General features: G+C 41.8%; 1 protein-coding gene across 9 annotated transcripts in view; it reads right to left on the reverse strand.

The window, feature by feature from the left end:
* Positions 1-743: 743 nt before the first annotated feature.
* LOC133383642 (protein SOGA3-like) overlaps positions 744-17,995 on the reverse strand; it is a 53,967-nt gene continuing 36,715 nt past the window's right edge. For 5 of the 9 annotated variants that reach the window (XR_009762357.1, XR_009762361.1, XR_009762358.1 and 2 more), the window contains 2 exons: positions 10,368-10,448; positions 9,786-9,851 (listed from right to left, as the gene is read on the reverse strand). The gene's annotated coding sequence lies outside the window, so the exon portion shown is untranslated. Of the gene's footprint in view, positions 6,394-9,443; positions 9,852-10,367; positions 10,449-17,995 lie in introns of those variants that run through there. The other 4 variants (XR_009762360.1, XR_009762359.1, XM_061624704.1 and 1 more) reach the window with 3 other exon arrangements.

The following is a 17,995-nucleotide window of genomic DNA, read 5'->3' on the forward strand; positions in this document are numbered from 1 at the left end:
ATATAAATATGTATATTTAATGCAATGGATGTGTCATCTCCCGTCTTCAACATCAAATCTGTAGACATACTGCAGACCACCTGAGTGAAGCTAGTGGACCACTGGTGGTCTGTAGACCACAGTCTGGAACTGTTTTATACAGTGTTGTTTATACTGTTAAATTAGGTTAGCTTATTTGTGCTGTTTTATCCAATATTGTATGGTTTGATTTTTTTTGTATTCATTGATACTATGATTATTTATAATTGTTTCGAATGCATTTTGAATAGTTATGCATATTGTTCATTTGATACGTTGTAAACTACTTTGGGACAATGTTATGGAAAAGAAGCATACAGATAAGCAGATGGTGATAAGGAATAACCTCCCTTAAAAAGAACACACACACACACACACACACACACACATGAGTACATGCAATCAAATGCTGAACCATGAGTTGGTCAGAAAAACTGATACTCCTGAGGAATAATCACACATGGTCTGAAATAAATCCTTTGCCTCATTCTTCCCAAAATGGCACCCTATTCATCAAGAAGTATATCTTTTGTGAAGGAGATTAGTACCATAACATGAATAGGCTATTCCTGTACCAGCATGGGTTCAATAGCTGGAGGTGAGCAGCTTGACAATAGAGTCCTCTGTACCTGAGAAGAAGGCAGGTTGTGTTGCTGGTTAAGACAGTCTACTTCATTCTCATACAAAGCTCATAAACCACATCTTGGATTTATTTCAATGGCAATGTCAAACACAATGGTACATCTCAAAAGCGAGGCAGCATAGGAACACCTCAGTGTAGGTTTGTGAAGCTGTACAGAAAGAATATACATCTGTATCAGGATTTACCAAGACACAGGATGAGAAAAGGGAAGGAATTCTGTCATGAGGGTCTAAAACAAAAGCAATTTAGAAATGATGTGCAGCCAAATCCTAGGCATGTTTACTCACAAGTATGCATGGGATGGCACCATGTCGGATCAATCCTAACTTGGAAGTAAATTCCTCTTTGCTTGCTGGGGCTTAGGACACAGCTTTAATATACTACTTCAGACCTTTTTTTCTAGAGTGAGGGAAAGCCTTGACCAGGACTTAGCAGGCAGAAGGTAAGAGATCTGTGCTAGTTTCCCTCTGACATAAATTGCTACAGGTTACTGGAGAGGAAATTACTACATCTTAGATCAGCAGTAACTTGTCAGTACCCTATAAACATTGATGCATCACGCCATCTCCCTCCTAGCTCTTCCCTTGAGCATTCCCCTTCTGCATTACCACCACCAGCTCCTCTTTACAGAACCCTCTTCTGTTGGGATCAGTGGAAATCAGAATGGATTGGCATAATACTGAAACAGAGTTCTGGCAAAATATGCTATGCCAATACGGTGAACCCATCACTAATATCAGGGTCCCTTTGTGTGGTTGGTGCAGTGCCTCAAACTCCTGCCTGTGGTCTTTCTTTGTAGTTTTAAAAAAATGTCCTAATAAGTCTGTTGGAATTAGAATTTGCAGGACAGCACAGCACACTAGAATCCATACAGTCACAATTAGTCACAATCTTTCCTTATGCACCACTAAGCATATTTCATACTATTATTGCTGCTTTAAAAAGTTGTAGATACCACATTGGACTGAAGCTTCCCTTCGGTATTTGCAATGGCAGCTCCATTTTAACAGGTTTAGTATATAGTTAACATCAAACAGCCAACAGTCGATTTACTTGTTACTAGAATTCAAATCCCTGGTTAAAGGTAAAGAGGTGTCCCGGCACTTATAGTGTGAGTTGTTTCTGACTCTTAGGGTGACGTCTTACGACGTTTACTAGGCAGACCGTATATATGGGGTGGGATTGCCAGTTCCTTCCCCGGCCTTTCTTTACCCCCCAGCATACGTCGGGTACTCATTTTACCGACCACGGATGGATGGAAGGCTGAGTGGACCTCGACCCCTTTTACTGGAGATTCGACTTCCTCCTTCCGTTGGAATCGAACTCTGGCCATGAGCAGAGCTTCGGCTGTGTTACCGCCACTTACCACTCTGCGCCCTGGTTATCTACATACTAAAACCAAATCAAGGGACTACAGAGAGATGAATTCCTTATGGGAAGGGGAAAACCCCTATTTAATTTTGTCATTGAGCTATGTAACATCATATGTTGTAGCTGCTGCTAAAGAAAATGACACAGATCAGAAGCAGGCTAAACAATCTAAGGCAGCTGGTAAAAGGGCTTTAAAAAGCTAAAGTGAAATAAATTAAATAGTAAGAGTACACCAATATTTTCCAGGATAACGGAGGCATCTATGTCATTTTGGTCTAGAGTTGTCAATATTTTTCCTACAGCTGCATCACAGGAGGAAATTTAGAAGGTGGTGATTTTCCTATCACTACATCTGCCTGCTGATAAAAGCTTCATGTGATGAATACTTGCCAGGAAAAAAATTGGCAACTGTATCTTAGACTCCAGTCATTTTATTATAAAGTATCCTGATTATAAACATCAGGATACCTCAAAACCAAATGTTTCAGTATTAGTATGTATGAACCATACACAAGGGAAACTGGCCATTGCCAGAGTCCTGCAGCACAACCATCCTCAGATCTGAAGGATTCAATTGCAAAGACCCAGTGAGCCCAGAGGCTCCCCTGCTCCATCACAGGAGAAGCCTACTGGAATAGGCAGGTGCTCTTTAACTGAAAAGACACCTGCCAGTGCAGGTGGAGCTAACAATAAGGATGCAGCTGTTGACACTACACAGTATAGGCCTCAGCTTGTAGCTGAAGAAACAGAAGAACTTTATATTCCTATAGCCTGAGCTCTGCCTTGTCCTGCCATAGAGCAAGACTATGGGCTCCTACTGGGAGGAAGGGTGGGATATAAATCTAATGAAAAAGGCAGTGATGCTTTGAATATTCTGTAAAAATTAGGCACAATCTCAGAGCATCATCTCTAGTCACTTTTCAAGTATTTGTGCATTTTTCAGCCTTCAGGAAAACTGCACTAGAGGTAACAGGAGATAGTCCATATTAGTATTTTTTTTGAAGAAGGTAGCTTGCCTTTTAGATGAAAGGTATTAAAAGAAAATAGGAATAGAATAAGATCCATCTCACACTGCACACAATCGGTGTTGCACCATCATTATTTTAAAGCACTATAAGTTAAAAGCATTACATAAATTCACTGGCCACATATGCAGTTGACTTGCACCAAGTTACTACCTATCAAGGACTATCAGTACTCTCTACAGTGCTACCTTGACAGCCGAGACACTCTAGATCAGCCTTTCCCAACCTTTGGGTCCCCAGATGCAGCTAGACTACAATTCCCATCATTCCTGGCTATTGGGCGTGCTGGATGCAGGGGCTGATGGGAGTTGTAGTCCAACAACATCTGGGGACCCAAAGTTTGGGAAATACTGCTCTATGAGATCCTTTAAGCTGCAGGTGCTGAGGACTGAGCCTAGGACCTTCTGCAGGCAAAGAACCAACTGAATGAAACAACAGAAAGCTGAACTTTACTAAATTGAATGAAAGTATAAAAAGCTGAACTTTTAAATATGGCTTTGATATTTTACAATGCAGCCCTATTCATTTTTACTCAGAAGCAAGCCCCCTTGGGATTACACCCAAGAAATGACATATATTTACAGCTTTAGCCCCCACACCCCGATCCTACGGGAATGTCTCTGATCCGGTAAAGTTATCTAAGTGTAAGCGTTTGATAATAAAGAGCAGGCTATCATGGACGCAAGGGGGACCAGGCAAATCCTGTACTCTTTCAGATACCCAGAATAGCGACAAGCATATTAGCTACATTGCCACAATCAATTATCTTGGCACTGTAGAAATGAACAGTATCAGAAAGCGAAGCACGAGGAAACAGAGATTGCAGGTATGTTTTCTTCCCAGAGCTAAGAGTATTTTTTGATTGTACCATGTGATTGGAGAAACTGGTTTTGGGTGCAGAAGTCAGCATCCTGAGAATCTCAGCTTTCATGTATAAATCTGTGTATATACACACACACACCAAGTTTCTAGTCCCTTTAGACTGCAAAGATAGGCTTACAATGCCTGAAAATATATCCAAAACGGGGTGGTGGTGTTTGAGTAGGATTTCCAATCATTACAGAGCAGGGCTGCACACTGTGCCCCAACACCAGCAGAAGCTGACTAAAATATGAAAAGTACGCTAATTTGATCACATAATTTCAGCTTTTGTTGGCACAGAATATAGGTTATTGTAGGAGAGAATTTTGATTTTTAAAAAGTGTGTCTAGTGCAATATATAAACTGGCCTATTCTTTGGCTCTTTTCGTGTCAAGATAATCACTATCTGGATATTTCCCCAAGAGTATTGCAATCATTTTTACAAGACAACAGAAGTTTCTTTCTTTGCAACCTTAAGAAAGGCCCATTAAACAAATATATATGTTAAAGAGTATGATGAAAGTTTGCCTGAAATGCCTGTGAACACACCACTTGTTCTGAGGTGGCATGGGAGGGAAATGTAAGAAACCAGTCTGATATAGCAGCACCTCGTCTTGGTTTCTAGTAAGCCAAGTGGATTGCTGTTCACTCCTGCTTCTAAGTTGAAGGAAAATTCATAAAAAAAGAAGGCATTTCTATAACATTTAACAAGCCAGCTCAGCAGGATCTATATTTCATTCAGACTATTGGGAAGGAAAGTCAACCAGGCTACACACACAGCATACTAACAGCCAATGACACAGAGATAGATGATAGCAAATACATCTAGTGCCATTACTCTAGGATTTCTGGCAACCCAGCAAAGCTATCTTGATGCGGTAGGTACTTTATGCCAAATTGCAAGCAAACCTCATAACTGAGAACTGCTGCTATCATTCACAGGAGCAGAATGACTTGGACATCTGAAGCCCAGTAGTAGATGAAGAAAAAAACCCAATGAACAGTAGACCATTCTATTTCAACTGTTGCTGATACTTCTGCTTTTTGCCTTGCCAGATCCGAGCCTCTGATTGCAGTATGGACCATTGTAATAAGAAAAAACCTTATTTCAAATCCATTCAGTTTAGATCAAGCCCTGACACCTGACAAGCTCTAACAGTAACTGCATATATGACTTGGCTATGTCTTCAAAGGCAATTATTTTGGGGGAAAGGGGAAAATTGCTTAAGGGTGGAAAGAAACATTGCAAGAACTATGAGACTGTCACCAAAAACAACCCCCACTTGTCAAGGTCCTCTTCCCCCTTTCACATCATGTAGGTCAACTTTTTTCATGTCTGGACATTGTTACAATGTGTTCCCTCATTTCAGCTCCTTATCACTGTCTGCAGCTGGTAGAGAAATGGACATGGGGCCAGTTGTACTAGAAGTCCTATGTTTCTTTTAAGGTTTAGTTCTCCGCAGAGACATTGTGCGACCATCTGTCTTGCTCTTTTCCCTCCATTGGAGTCCAGTCTCTGAGCTATGTGACACTGAATGGCAGACATAAGCATTGAATGGAAGATAATGCAGTTATGAACAGTAGTTCATTTAATTCAGAAAAATGGGCCCAGCTAATTTTGATCTAGAACACTAATGTTTAGAGAAGTAAAGCAGGGAAAAGGAGCATCAAACATGAATGAGGAATCAGTCTACTGAGCTAATCTCCTTCTAGTATATACGCAAATGCCTTTTCACTGCTTTCCAGTTATAAAAATGCCCCTAGTTAGTTTCTGTATATCAAATACTCAGCTTGTAAAACTTGTAAAAGATATACAATTATCAGAGCTATTTTTTTCAAACCTTCAAAATAAACCATACAAGTGTGTGTGTACGCATATGTTATAATTTCAGTGTCAGAACTAGTATTGAATTTGTCTCTCCTAAATACTTCCTATTCCAACACATGCACCTACAAACACATGACCATGCATACAGCAGTTCTTCCTGCTGTTTGTGGGAAAAGACAGAATATACAGAACTGTACATTATTTAAATTAAAAAAACTGATGGGGGAGATGATTATCAATATATGTCATTGAAATGAAAAATGTCTGTGAGTTATAAAAGGATCTATAAGCATTCTTATGTTATTGATAAAAACACTGAAGACTGTAAGGGTGATCTAAGAATCAAAACCATTTCTCCAGCAAGTCAAAAAGACCGGGTTACTATAGACCAACATCCGATTGCATAGAACTCGCTGCAGTCAGAAGCATGAAAAAGAGAGTCCATATGAGGTTGGGCACTTTCAGAACCATTTTGAATCCATTTTTGAGTTTAGACCCACTAAGATCCCTCAAGAAAAGTTCCAGTCCATTCAAAGTAGTTCTTCAGACAGCAGGCGGGGCTGACAATGACCTGGAGGTCCTTCTGGTGGCTGGCTGAGTTGGCTGAGAGAAGCATTTCCATCTGACTGTTTAGCTGGCAAAGATACCTACAATACAAAGGCAGCTGCTTGGGTAAAGAAATCAGAAGAACCCCCCTCAAAAATCATTCATGGAATTATTATTATTATTATTAGATTTATATCCCACCCTTCCTCCCAGCAGGAGCCCAATTTTGAGAATGGCCTTACAATAGATAGCTCCAGGCTATTAAGAGGCCCAGAGGATGTATGATTTAACATTTACATTTAATGTAAAAATGTAACAGCAGGAGATCTCCTGCGTGGGCTGGAAAACTATGTGGCGTGCAAGGAAGACAATACCCAAGAGGCTTTAATTTAAGCAGGGATGAGAACCTGTGACCATTCATATGTGGTTGGACTGTAACTCCCATAATCCCTGTCTGTTGACCATGTTGGCTGGGGCTGATAGGAGTTGGAGTCCAACAACATCCAGAGGGCCACAACCTCAGACTAAGGTTAAGACAGACAACATTCTCTCTGTTGGGATGAAGTCAAAGTGGGATGGAATCAAAATTTATTCAAGCAAGCTGTGCAGTGAACTGGTTGCCTGATGACTCCATTACTCATGCAACTCACCTTTCGGCATGCAGTCAGGTTTTTGATTGTTTGTTTAGGTTTTAACATTTGTAAACAAATCTTACTGCTGCCCAGAGTGCCCATTTTCTATTTGAAAAGTTCAGGAAGGAACTCTGGGAACAGGAGAATATGGTGTGTGCATGTTTAATCTTTCTCCATAATCTCACGAGGCTGCATGGGGCACAATTTGGTGAAGATAAAGGGTTAAGCTCTCCTTTTGTTTCTCTACTCCCACTAGCCTCCCCACCCCTCCTGCCAGCAACTTTTCAAGCCAAAAAAAGGGCTGTCAGTTTACCATTACATATACCATCTGGTATTAAATGATATTATGATGTGTGATTTATTATTTATGAAATTGTATAAATTAAGGTGATGCAATGTTGACTGATGACATGAAGGCAACAAAATGGAATGTAGGCTCCAGCTTTAAAACGTAGAATTGAGCTTTAAAAGAGGAGAGTGGGGGGCTACCCGAAGATGCCAGGGATCAAACATGGAACCTTCTGCACACAAAGCAGATTCTCTACAGATGAGCTGGGCCCTTCTGAAGCCAAATATGGCCAATATTCCTTGTTTTTCTATCTGGGCAAGGCTGAAAAAATACTGCTACATCTTTTACAGAATCATGAAGATTCTTAGTAATAACAAACTGGAGTTTTACTTCAGAATGACGTTGGTACAATTGACATGATTCACAAACAGTGAAGAGGTGTTTCCTATGTGCTTAGAGAAGCTCAGTGGCAGCATGTCTGCTTTGTATGCAAAAAATCCCAGGTTTAGTCCCCAGCATCTCCCGGTAGGGCTGCCAGGAAGTCTGAAACCCTGGAGAGCCACTGTCAGTCAGTGTAGACCAGCCTTTCCCAACCAGTGTGCCTCCAGATGTTGTTGGACCACAATTCCCATCTCTCCTGACCATTGGCAATGCTGGCTGAGGCTGATGGGAGTTGTGGTCCAACAACACCTGGAGGCACAATGGTTGGGAAAGGCTGGTGTAGACAATGCTGAGCTAGATGAACCAGTGGGTCTGATTTAGTATAAGGCAGCTTCTCATCTTCCCTGTGTAATACAGGGAGGCACTGAACATCTTAAGTCCAACAGAACCGGTGGTTCCACCACTATCAATTCAACCTGCCTACAGAAGCATGTTGGAAGATTCAGGACAGATAAAAGAAAGTACTTTTTCACACAGCACAAAGTCAAACTATGGAATTCACTCCCTTAGGAGTTATGACCACCAACTTGGATGGCTTTAAAAGAGGATTAAGCAATTTGATGGAGGGTAAGGTTATCAGTGGCTACTAGCCATGACGACTATGCTCTGCTTCCACGGACAGAGGCAGTATGCTTCTGAATACTAGCTGCTGGAAACAGCAGGAGGGAAGCGTGCTGTTGCATGTGGCCTTTCCATAGGCATCTGTTCACTTTCAGCTCAGGAGCTCAGACTGTGGGCATCCTATGTACCGGCAGGGTGATATATCAGAGTCCAACTAAATATGCCCATTAGTGCAACTAGAGCAGCTTCCACACAGGAATGCCACTCCTGTTGTCTTTTCTTAGGGTGAAGGAAAAGAAAAATATAATGAAAGAATCATCTCTTCCTCATTAGATAATTTCCCTTACCCAATTTATCCAATTTGGTAGTCTGATGTTGTTTTTGTTATTAATCCCTTCCTCTCTCTCTCTCCCCACCCCCAGGACAAAATAGTAACATTGCATCTGGATCATATTATAGCAGCCTGGTGACACTGTTCAAAAGGGAGATTACGGCAAAGGACTTATAATAGTATAATGTGATTCCTCTCCTTTACCAATGCCATGTAATCCTCTTACAGTAAAAGGATAATAAGCTCTAGAATTAAAATTACTGTTACTATTATGAAAATGAGTATTAAGAAATTGCCTAGCTATCTAAGAAATGGAAAAATAATGAAACCAAGGGGAAACTGTTAAAACTTCTCATCTTCATTCAACTGTTTTCATCAAGGTCTTTGGACTTTTAAAACTTGGAATGCGTCTGGTAAAATTGATGGAATACTGGCAACGCAGATATCAGTAGTATGCTCTTTCCCCTTCTCCCTGGGCCTCATCTGAGAGAGGTGCAGAGGCTGGCCACACAAGAATGGGCCTTTTCATTAACCCCCTCCCCCCAGTTTGTGGAATGCTCTCCCCAGGGAAATGCACCTGGAGCCATTATCCCTGCAAACAATAAGTAGTTTTGGCAGCTTCCATATGGAAATCATAATATTTAAATGATCCCTTACAACTCTACCTAAAGTTTCTACTATGGCACAATATATAAAAATGCAGTGGAACATGAACAGCCATCTGCCTTTACTTAATGTTTGATTTGTAACAAATCAATAAACTGTCAGCCAGTACTTACACAACCTAGCCATTTTACAGCATTGTCATGAGGATACAAGAGGTCTCCTTGGAGGAATGGTAGGATAAAAATGTAATGCAAGTTTAAAAAGTGGATCAATTTTGTTTTACCATCATACCTCAATAACATTTCTGCTTCTCTTTGCCATACTTGGTGTAAAATCCAATGTGCCTGGATGAATTGTTCCGCTGGTCCTGCATTCCTTGGTCTGCCTGGCACACTTTCCTAGAGCTGCTCTTGGCAGATTCAGAATCTGGCTGCAGTCTCTGCTCTTTGTGAAACTGAGCTGAACAAGGAAGTCATTTTTTTCATAATTTTGCAGAAGCTTTTCAAGCACAATGTAGATGGATCTTGTCAGCTGTGCATGGTTGACCAAATAAATAGCTTGGCCTCCAATCATGAAACATGCTGGTGGCCCCTCAGAAGTCTATTGAAATGCTTTTGCTGCTTTGACGACTTTGCACAGGCACTTCTTTCTTCTTGATTCTCCAGTTTCTGCATATTCTCCCAGAAAACAAAACACATTCTGCATACAGAAGAAAAGCATTTCAAGTGATAAGCAGTGTGGGTTTTTTTTCTTCATTACAAAAATCACCACTGCAAGGGAGTCAGAATCAACTAATGTCAATGTAGAATTTGAAGTGGAGACCCATCCCCTAGTATTTTCATTTATTTCTCTATTTGCTGGAAAGTACCGTAAAAGATACAGCATGGGATCTCCCTCCTTCCTCCACCATGCAGTCCCCAAATCTGTTCTGGAGGGTTGGGTGAACCCCCAGAACAGATTTAAGGAGCACATGGGAGGACAACAGGGGAAGAGATAATTCCATTGCACAAGGAGAAATCCTTGCATTGACGGAATTATCTGCTTAGTGCTACTTTGAATACAACCCTAAGAGTCACATCCATTGCCCTGCCCACTTTTTTGCCTCTGGCCCAACCTACCACTGGCATGAGGCCCCAGGAAGGCTGTCCATGAGGGAATGTGACCCTTGGACTGAAAATTATTCCTCATCTCTGGCCTACATTAAAAATACCATACCTCCCTTGCTCCGCCATGGTAATCTACAGCAACATCAGTGTCAGGAGGGCAACTCCGCTCCACTGGCCGCTACTCTCTCCTCTATAAAACAAGAACAATAGTGACCTTGTTCACAAAGTTTTTGTGAGGATCATCACCATAAAGAAGGTCAAGCACTATGCAAATGGTTCAATTTAAAGGACTAGCAGGTTTCAGCAAAGCATCCTATGACCATAACAGCCATATCTAGATGGCACAACCAAGCAACATCCAGACTCTCTCAAGAGTATATTCTTCCCTTATGTCCATGCTTCCATTGTTTGCTCATATTGATGCTAATGGATCTCGCACCTTCTCTTTTTAATCACTCAGACAAACACCAAAGCTCAAGCGTCATATTTTACATACAGGGAACTGGGTCACTGTTTAATTTTATCCCAAATGCTCAAACTGGTATTATAGTGCATGCTTAGAGCAGGGGCAAGAGAAGGTAAACAAGGATCTACTGAGGGATTTAAAGAAAATCAGTAAGGATTTCTAACTTCTAACTGCTTCCCAATTGGGGAGATCAGCAGGGAAGTAAATCAGCAGGTATTTCCCAAATTCTGACAATATGAACAAAGCAACTTTCCATCAAACGATATTGCTGAAATGAAGGAGGAGGAGGGATTTTCCAGGACTGGATGTGAGCTGCATTCAATTCTGTTACTCAGAATAATTTCCTGGGTAAGTGTATATCTTTTACAGCTGGCTCTGGTTGGTGGATCTCAGGGTTTTTGTTAAAAACAAACGCAGATTTAACAAGCCTGAAGTGTGCCTACCCCTGCATTACAGCTCTAGAGCTCCTCTCCTTATCCCTGGATGCTTCCACTGGGTGTCACTATTTTATGGGAGGGATTCAACCACAACAAGATTCCTTTGGGTAAGGCAGAAAACTCAGCATCTCACAACCAGTCAGGATTCCTAACCAAAAAACAAAACTAAAAGAATTCTGGCAACCAGTCAGCCAAGGTCACAGAAATCCCTATGCAGCACAACCTGACCCGGGGGCTGCAGTTAGTGCAGAATGCTGTAGCACAATTGCTGACATGAGTGAGACCCTGTCAACACATAATACCTCCAAGTTCAAAGTGTGCTCTCCATGTTACAGATGCCACAAAGTACTTGTTTTGCTCTTGTAAGAAATCAGTCCCTTAGTGTGGAAGTATTTATGCTTTGGAACTCACTGCCTATTGACATTAGGCAGACACCTTCATTGTACTCTTTTCAATATCTGTTAAAAACATTTTTGTTTAGGCAAGCCTACCCAGGCATGTAGAAGCTATTGTGTTTTTATCTGTTTTTAAGTCATTGTTGATTTTATTATTGTGAATGTTTTTAAATACCTGTTTAACTGGTTTTGCCAATAATTTTGTTTAATTCCTTCTGTAAACCGCTTTGAGATTTTTTACAATAAAGTGGTATATAAATGTAAATAAAATACATACATTTTAGAGTCACTGTGGCCTTTGGGTCTCTTTCCTCTTTTAGGAACAAAGGAACCTGCCTTATACCGACTCAGGCCATTTGGTACCATCTAGCTCAGTACTGATGACATGGACTAGCATCCATGGCTCTCCAGGATTCCAGGCAATACTCTTTTCTGGAAATTGAATTTTGGACCTTTGCATGCAAAGCATATGCCCTACCACTGAGCTATAGCCCTTTCTCTGTTTAGAAAAGTATCTTTTAAAATTGTTCTTTTCAATTCACTAATGAATGCACATCATATTTAGGGCAGATCCACACCATTCATTTCAAGCACATTCATTTGAAGCACATAAATCCCACCACAGAATCATGGGAACTGTAGTTTGTTAAGGGAGGTCAGCACTATAATTGTGAGGGAGAAACTACACTTCCCCAGATTCTTTAGAGGAAGATGTGCTTTAAAAGCGAGATGGATGTGCTTTAAACTTGTTTTGCTCTTGTAAGAAATCAGTCCCTTAGTGTGGAAGTATTTATGCTTTGGAACTCACTGCCTATTGACATTAGGCAGACACCTTCATTGTACTCTTTTCAATATCTGTTAAAAACATTTTTGTTTAGGCAAGCCTACCCAGGCATGTAGAAGCTATTGTGTTTTTATCTGTTTTTAAGTCATTGTTGATTTTATTATTGTGAATGTTTTTAAATACCTGTTTAACTGGTTTTGCCAATAATTTTATTGTTTAATTCCTTCTGTAAACCGCTTTGAGATTTTTTACAATAAAGTGGTATATAAATGTAAATAAAATACATACATTTTAGAGTCACTGTGGCCTTTGGGTCTCTTTCCTCTTTTAGGAACAAAGGAACCTGCCTTATACCGACTCAGGCCATTTGGTACCATCTAGCTCAGTACTGATGACATGGACTAGCATCCATGGCTCTCCAGGATTCCAGGCAATACTCTTTTCTGGAAATTGAATTTTGGACCTTTGCATGCAAAGCATATGCCCTACCACTGAGCTATAGCCCTTTCTCTGTTTAGAAAAGTATCTTTTAAAATTGTTCTTTTCAATTCACTAATGAATGCACATCATATTTAGGGCAGATCCACACCATTCATTTCAAGCACATTCATTTGAAGCACATAAATCCCACCACAGAATCATGGGAACTGTAGTTTGTTAAGGGAGGTCAGCACTATAATTGTGAGGGAGAAACTACACTTCCCCAGATTCTTTAGAGGAAGATGTGCTTTAAAAGCGAGATGGATGTGCTTTAAACATATTGTGTGGATCTACTTAATAAACTTTTCCTGCATGTAAATCGTTTTAAATATTTTTTTAAAATGGAAATGAGCTATAAAGTGTACTGGGAGATCATGGGCTACTCACCATCTCTGAGCCTAATCTGCCCCTCAGGATGAAAACAGAGGGGAACTATGATCACCCCAAGGAAGAAGGGCACACTTAAAATGTAGAGGAAATAATTATGTACAACCATAGTGTGAAATCAGATACTTATCGGGACATAGTATGAATATTTATATAAGCATGATTATCAACTATGTTTATTTACACAACCTCTAACGATATTTATAGTGCAATCCCATGTTTATTTAGAAGCAAGTCCCAATGTATCCAATGGGGCTTACTCAAGCAGGGAAGCACGCACAGAACTGCAACCTCAAGTGATAAGGAACTTCATTCACCCAACCCAAAATTCAGAATCATGCCTCTTGAAGCTATTTTGCAACTGTTTATACTTGTTTTTATGGTTATGAGCTGCCTTGGTTTCCAGTTGGCAACCCTACCTCACAGGGTTATTGGAAAGGTTCCCTATACACAAACACTGGAGATGTAAATATACATACACCCCATATAATAGTTTATTGTCAAAACCAGTTGGTCATTGAAGAACATTTTTTTTAAAAAATAAAATCAGTATGTTTCCTACATAATAAAAGCAGTGATACCTATGTAAGCCCTGCCTATTTGCTTTTAAAAATAGGATTGTAGGGGGAGAGAAAGATTTACAACACAAAGACAATTCTTGGCTATGTTCACTCAAAAGTCCCATTAATTTACAGCACAATCCTAACCAGATCTACTCAAAAGTAAATCCTATTGAATTCAATGGGGTTTACTCCAGGTATGTGGGATTAGCACTGCAACTTTACTCCCAGAAAAGCGAGTATAGCATTAAAGCTTTATATTGGGAAGGCTTTCAAAACACTGCCCTCTTCAACAGCCCAGGAAAATTTAAACTTGTTTGACTCCTGCATAGAAGAGAGAAAAAGTCTGAAAGCTACATACTTACTCAATTTATGAGGTTTTCAGTTAAGCAGGGAAAAACGTCAGTTTTCTAGCCTTGCAATAGGGTCTAGCTACTGCCTTGTCAATCACAACCCTGACTTCACTTATTGGCTACAAACCTGAAAGGGCTGGATTAGAGCAGCCAGCTATGAGCTCATTTAAGAAGTTGCAGGGGTGAAGGCGGCTGATGTTTTGGTGTATATCTCTTGAACCAGACCACCTAGAACCTTAATTTTTTTTTAAATGAAAGCTGAGAGTCCGAAGATTAAGGTGCCTCACCCGGAGACCCAGAGAGGACCCCAAAAATCTGGAGTCCCTGGGTGAAAACTAGAGACCTGGCAACCCTAAATAAAAAACGTACTTCCTTTGACAGTGGAGGTAGAATATGGTCATCTTGGCTAGCAGCTACTGACACCCTTATCCCCCATGAATTTATCTAACCCTTTAAAAAGCCATCCAAGTTGGTGGTGATCACTGCATCTTTTGGGAGGGAATTCCATAATTTGCCTTGTTCAGTTGCCACACACTGCATTAACATCTTTATCAAACTATCCATTACAACCCCAAGTCTTCTTCCTGGTCAGTCACTGCCAGCTCAGACCCCATTAGCATAAATATATGTGAAATTAGGACTATTTGTCTCAGTGACCATCCTTTACTCCCTGTTTTCCATCACAACTGCAATGATCAGGCAGGAGAGTTTTCTTGCTAATACCCCTTCTATCTACAAAGAAATAATGAAGAGTGTAAATAGACCGAGAGGCTTTTTCAGTGACTGCTCTGAGGTTTTAGAAACCATCATAGGGCATGACTAGAAGAAACCACAAATCACAATGCAAGTTTGGACCATTCCAGAAAGTGTTGTAAAATACCTTTAAGCAACGTTTGTACTGGCCAGAAATGGATATGAAGATTTTTAATCAGAAAAGTTTTTGTCTTCAGGCCAGGGAACCCTTTCCACATCAACATTTGCTGAGGAATCTTGCTCACCTGCCATGACCATGAGCACAGAAGAGCATTCTGAGGCACATTCTAGGGTTCTCATTCAGTTCACTTGGGGTGTTGGACAGGCTTGTGGGGCCTCACCCTGTGTGGACTGGTCACCACAATATTTGGTCATTAAGGAACCCCTGATAACCCTTTGAGGGTTCCAGGCCTACAGTTTAAAAACCAATGTTTTAGTAGAATAATTTTAAGCTGCATTTCAGCCTATTTTATATTTTGAATTGCTACCTGTCCTGAGACAAACAAATGGATGGGATATTCTAATGGACAGTGGTCATATTAAAGATACAGTACAGCCCCACTTATACGGCAGGTTAGGGACCAGACCCCCGCTGTAAAGCAAAAATCGCCAAAAAGCGGAACATAGATCAGCTGTAGTGCGGGGAGCTCCAGCTGACAGTGCTTGGCCCCTGCTCCCCCTGCAACAGCTGATCGATGTTCCACTTTTCCATGCATCGCCTTCCCCCCCTGCTTGCTCACCCTCATTATGGTGGGGGAACAGTGCTCCCCTTCTGCAGCAGGCTCCCTGCCGCGGATCGCAAGTAGCTGCCCACCTGCCCGCGCCTGCTCGCTCACCTTCTGCCACCTCCCTCGCTTGTTCCCCCTTGCCCGCTCGCATGCTCGCTTGCCCATCGCCGCCTCCCTCGCTCATCCCCCCCTTGCCCATTCGCTCTTCCCCCTGCCTGTTCGCTCGTGCGCTTGCTTGCCCTCCGCCGCCTCCCTCGACAATAAAATGGTGCCGGATGCCCTTCTCGGACTCAGCTGCTAAGCGTGTTGTCACAGCTTGGAAACATTTCTTTTTTGAACTACAACTCCCATCAGCCCAACTGTAGTTTAAAAAAGGAATGTTTCCAAGCTCTGACGACGCGCTCAGGGCGTCAGGCACCATCAATTTGTGTCATGTCGCAAAATCGCTGCAAAACCGGAACAAGCGCTGAACATATGGGACATGAACACAATTCAAAACTGCTACATTAGCGAAGCGCCGAGAAGTGCCATAAAGCAGGGCTCAACTGTACATTACTTGAAAAAAATAATGTAAGGTGCATAAAATCTGAAAACACACCGTTTAACCCTGGCCTTTGACACCTGCGGACCCACCCTATTCTTTTGACAGTAATTTGTTTTAACTGATTTTAATTTTATTTTTTTTATTGTTGCAACCCCACCCCTGGGACCTCATGGTGAAGTCAAGAAAGGTCCCACCTGGGACATCATGGTGAAGGGAGGGTAAGAAATCTTTGCAAAATTGTGGAAGATGGGTGAAGTGCTGGATGACTGGATGAGGGCTAATGTTGTCCCTATCTTCAAAAAGACAAAAAGGAGGAACCTGGGAACTACAGACTAGTCAGGCTAACATCAATCCCTGGGAAAATTCTGGAGCAGATTATAAAGCGGTCAGTCTGGAAGCACCTTGAAAACAATGCAATGATTTCTAGAAGCCAACATGGATTCATCAAGGACAAATCTTGTCAGACTAATCTTATCTTGGTTTTTGATCAGGTAACCTCCCTGGTAGACTGTGTGTCGGAAGGCAGAGCTGGGGTCCCAATCCCGGGGAGCTGGATCCCGGAGAGTTGGGAGAAGAGTATTCAGATGGATGGCAGAGGGAAGGGGGAGGAACTTCCCCCCTTTGGAGCGAAGACGAAACAGAGGAACTGCCAGTGATAAGGTCGCTTAGCAACGGGGAGCCTGAGCCCTCCCTGGACATTCTCACGCCTCCCCCTCTTTCAGGCTCAGAGCAAGAGGGGAAAGAGGGAGGGCTGCTCACAGCCGAAAAGTGGGGAGGCAGTTTACCATCAGCCCCTCCCCTATCCCCCATCCTGGAATCGGAAACTTCAGAAGAGGAGGGGGTGATGCTTCCCCCCTCACCGCGCACACGCAGACAGCTGAAAAGACAGGAGAGAAGGGGGGGAAGGCGGGCAGTACCTGAGGGGCAGTTAAGGAGGAGCGAAAGATTGCGCGCCCGTTTGGCCCCTTCTTAAAGAACAGGCGGGAAGAAGTCCCTTGCTCTGTCAACTTTCTCCCAATGCCGCAGGACCTGTATCCCTGTATTGCTTCATGAGAAAACGCAGTCTTTGTTTGGACATTACCCTAATAAAACACGAATTAACTACAGCCGTTGGTCTGGTTCCTGAGTCACATCCTGGGCCTGACACTGTGGGAATGCTGTGGACATAATGTATCTCGACTTCAGCAAAGCTTTTGACAAAGTGCCCCATGATATTCTGATTAACAAGCTAGCTAAATGTGGGCTGGATGGAACAGGTGGATCCACAGTTGGCTCCAGAATTATACTCAAAGAGTGCTCATCAATGGTTATTTCTCAAACTGGAGGTAAATGGGGTACCACGGGGCTCGCTCCTGGGTCCAGTGCTCTTCAACATTTTTATTAACGACGTGGATGAGGAGGTACAGAGCATGCTTATCAAATTTGCAGATGATACAAAATTCAGGGGCACAGCTAATACCGTGAAAGACAGAAACAAAATTCAAAGGGAACTTGATAGGCTGAGCAGTGAGATGAAAACAACAGAACAAAATTTAACAGGGATAAGTGCACAATTCTACACCTAGGAAAAAGAAACCAAATTCACAGTTAGAAGATGGGAGATATTTGGCTTAGCAATACTACATGCGAGAAGGATCTTGGGATTGTTGTTGTTCACAAGCTGAATATAAGCCAACAATGTGATGTGCTGCAAAAAAGGCAAATGCTATTTTAGGTTGCATTAACAGAAGTATAGTTTCCAAATTGCATGAAGTATTAGTTCTCCTCTATTTGGCACTGGTTAGGCCTCATCTTGAGTACTGCGTCCAGTTCTGGACACCACACTTTAAGAAGGATGCAGACAAACTGGA

This window comes from Rhineura floridana, chromosome 4 (assembly GCF_030035675.1).
Source record: "Rhineura floridana isolate rRhiFlo1 chromosome 4, rRhiFlo1.hap2, whole genome shotgun sequence".
Lineage (NCBI taxonomy): Eukaryota > Metazoa > Chordata > Lepidosauria > Squamata > Rhineuridae > Rhineura > Rhineura floridana.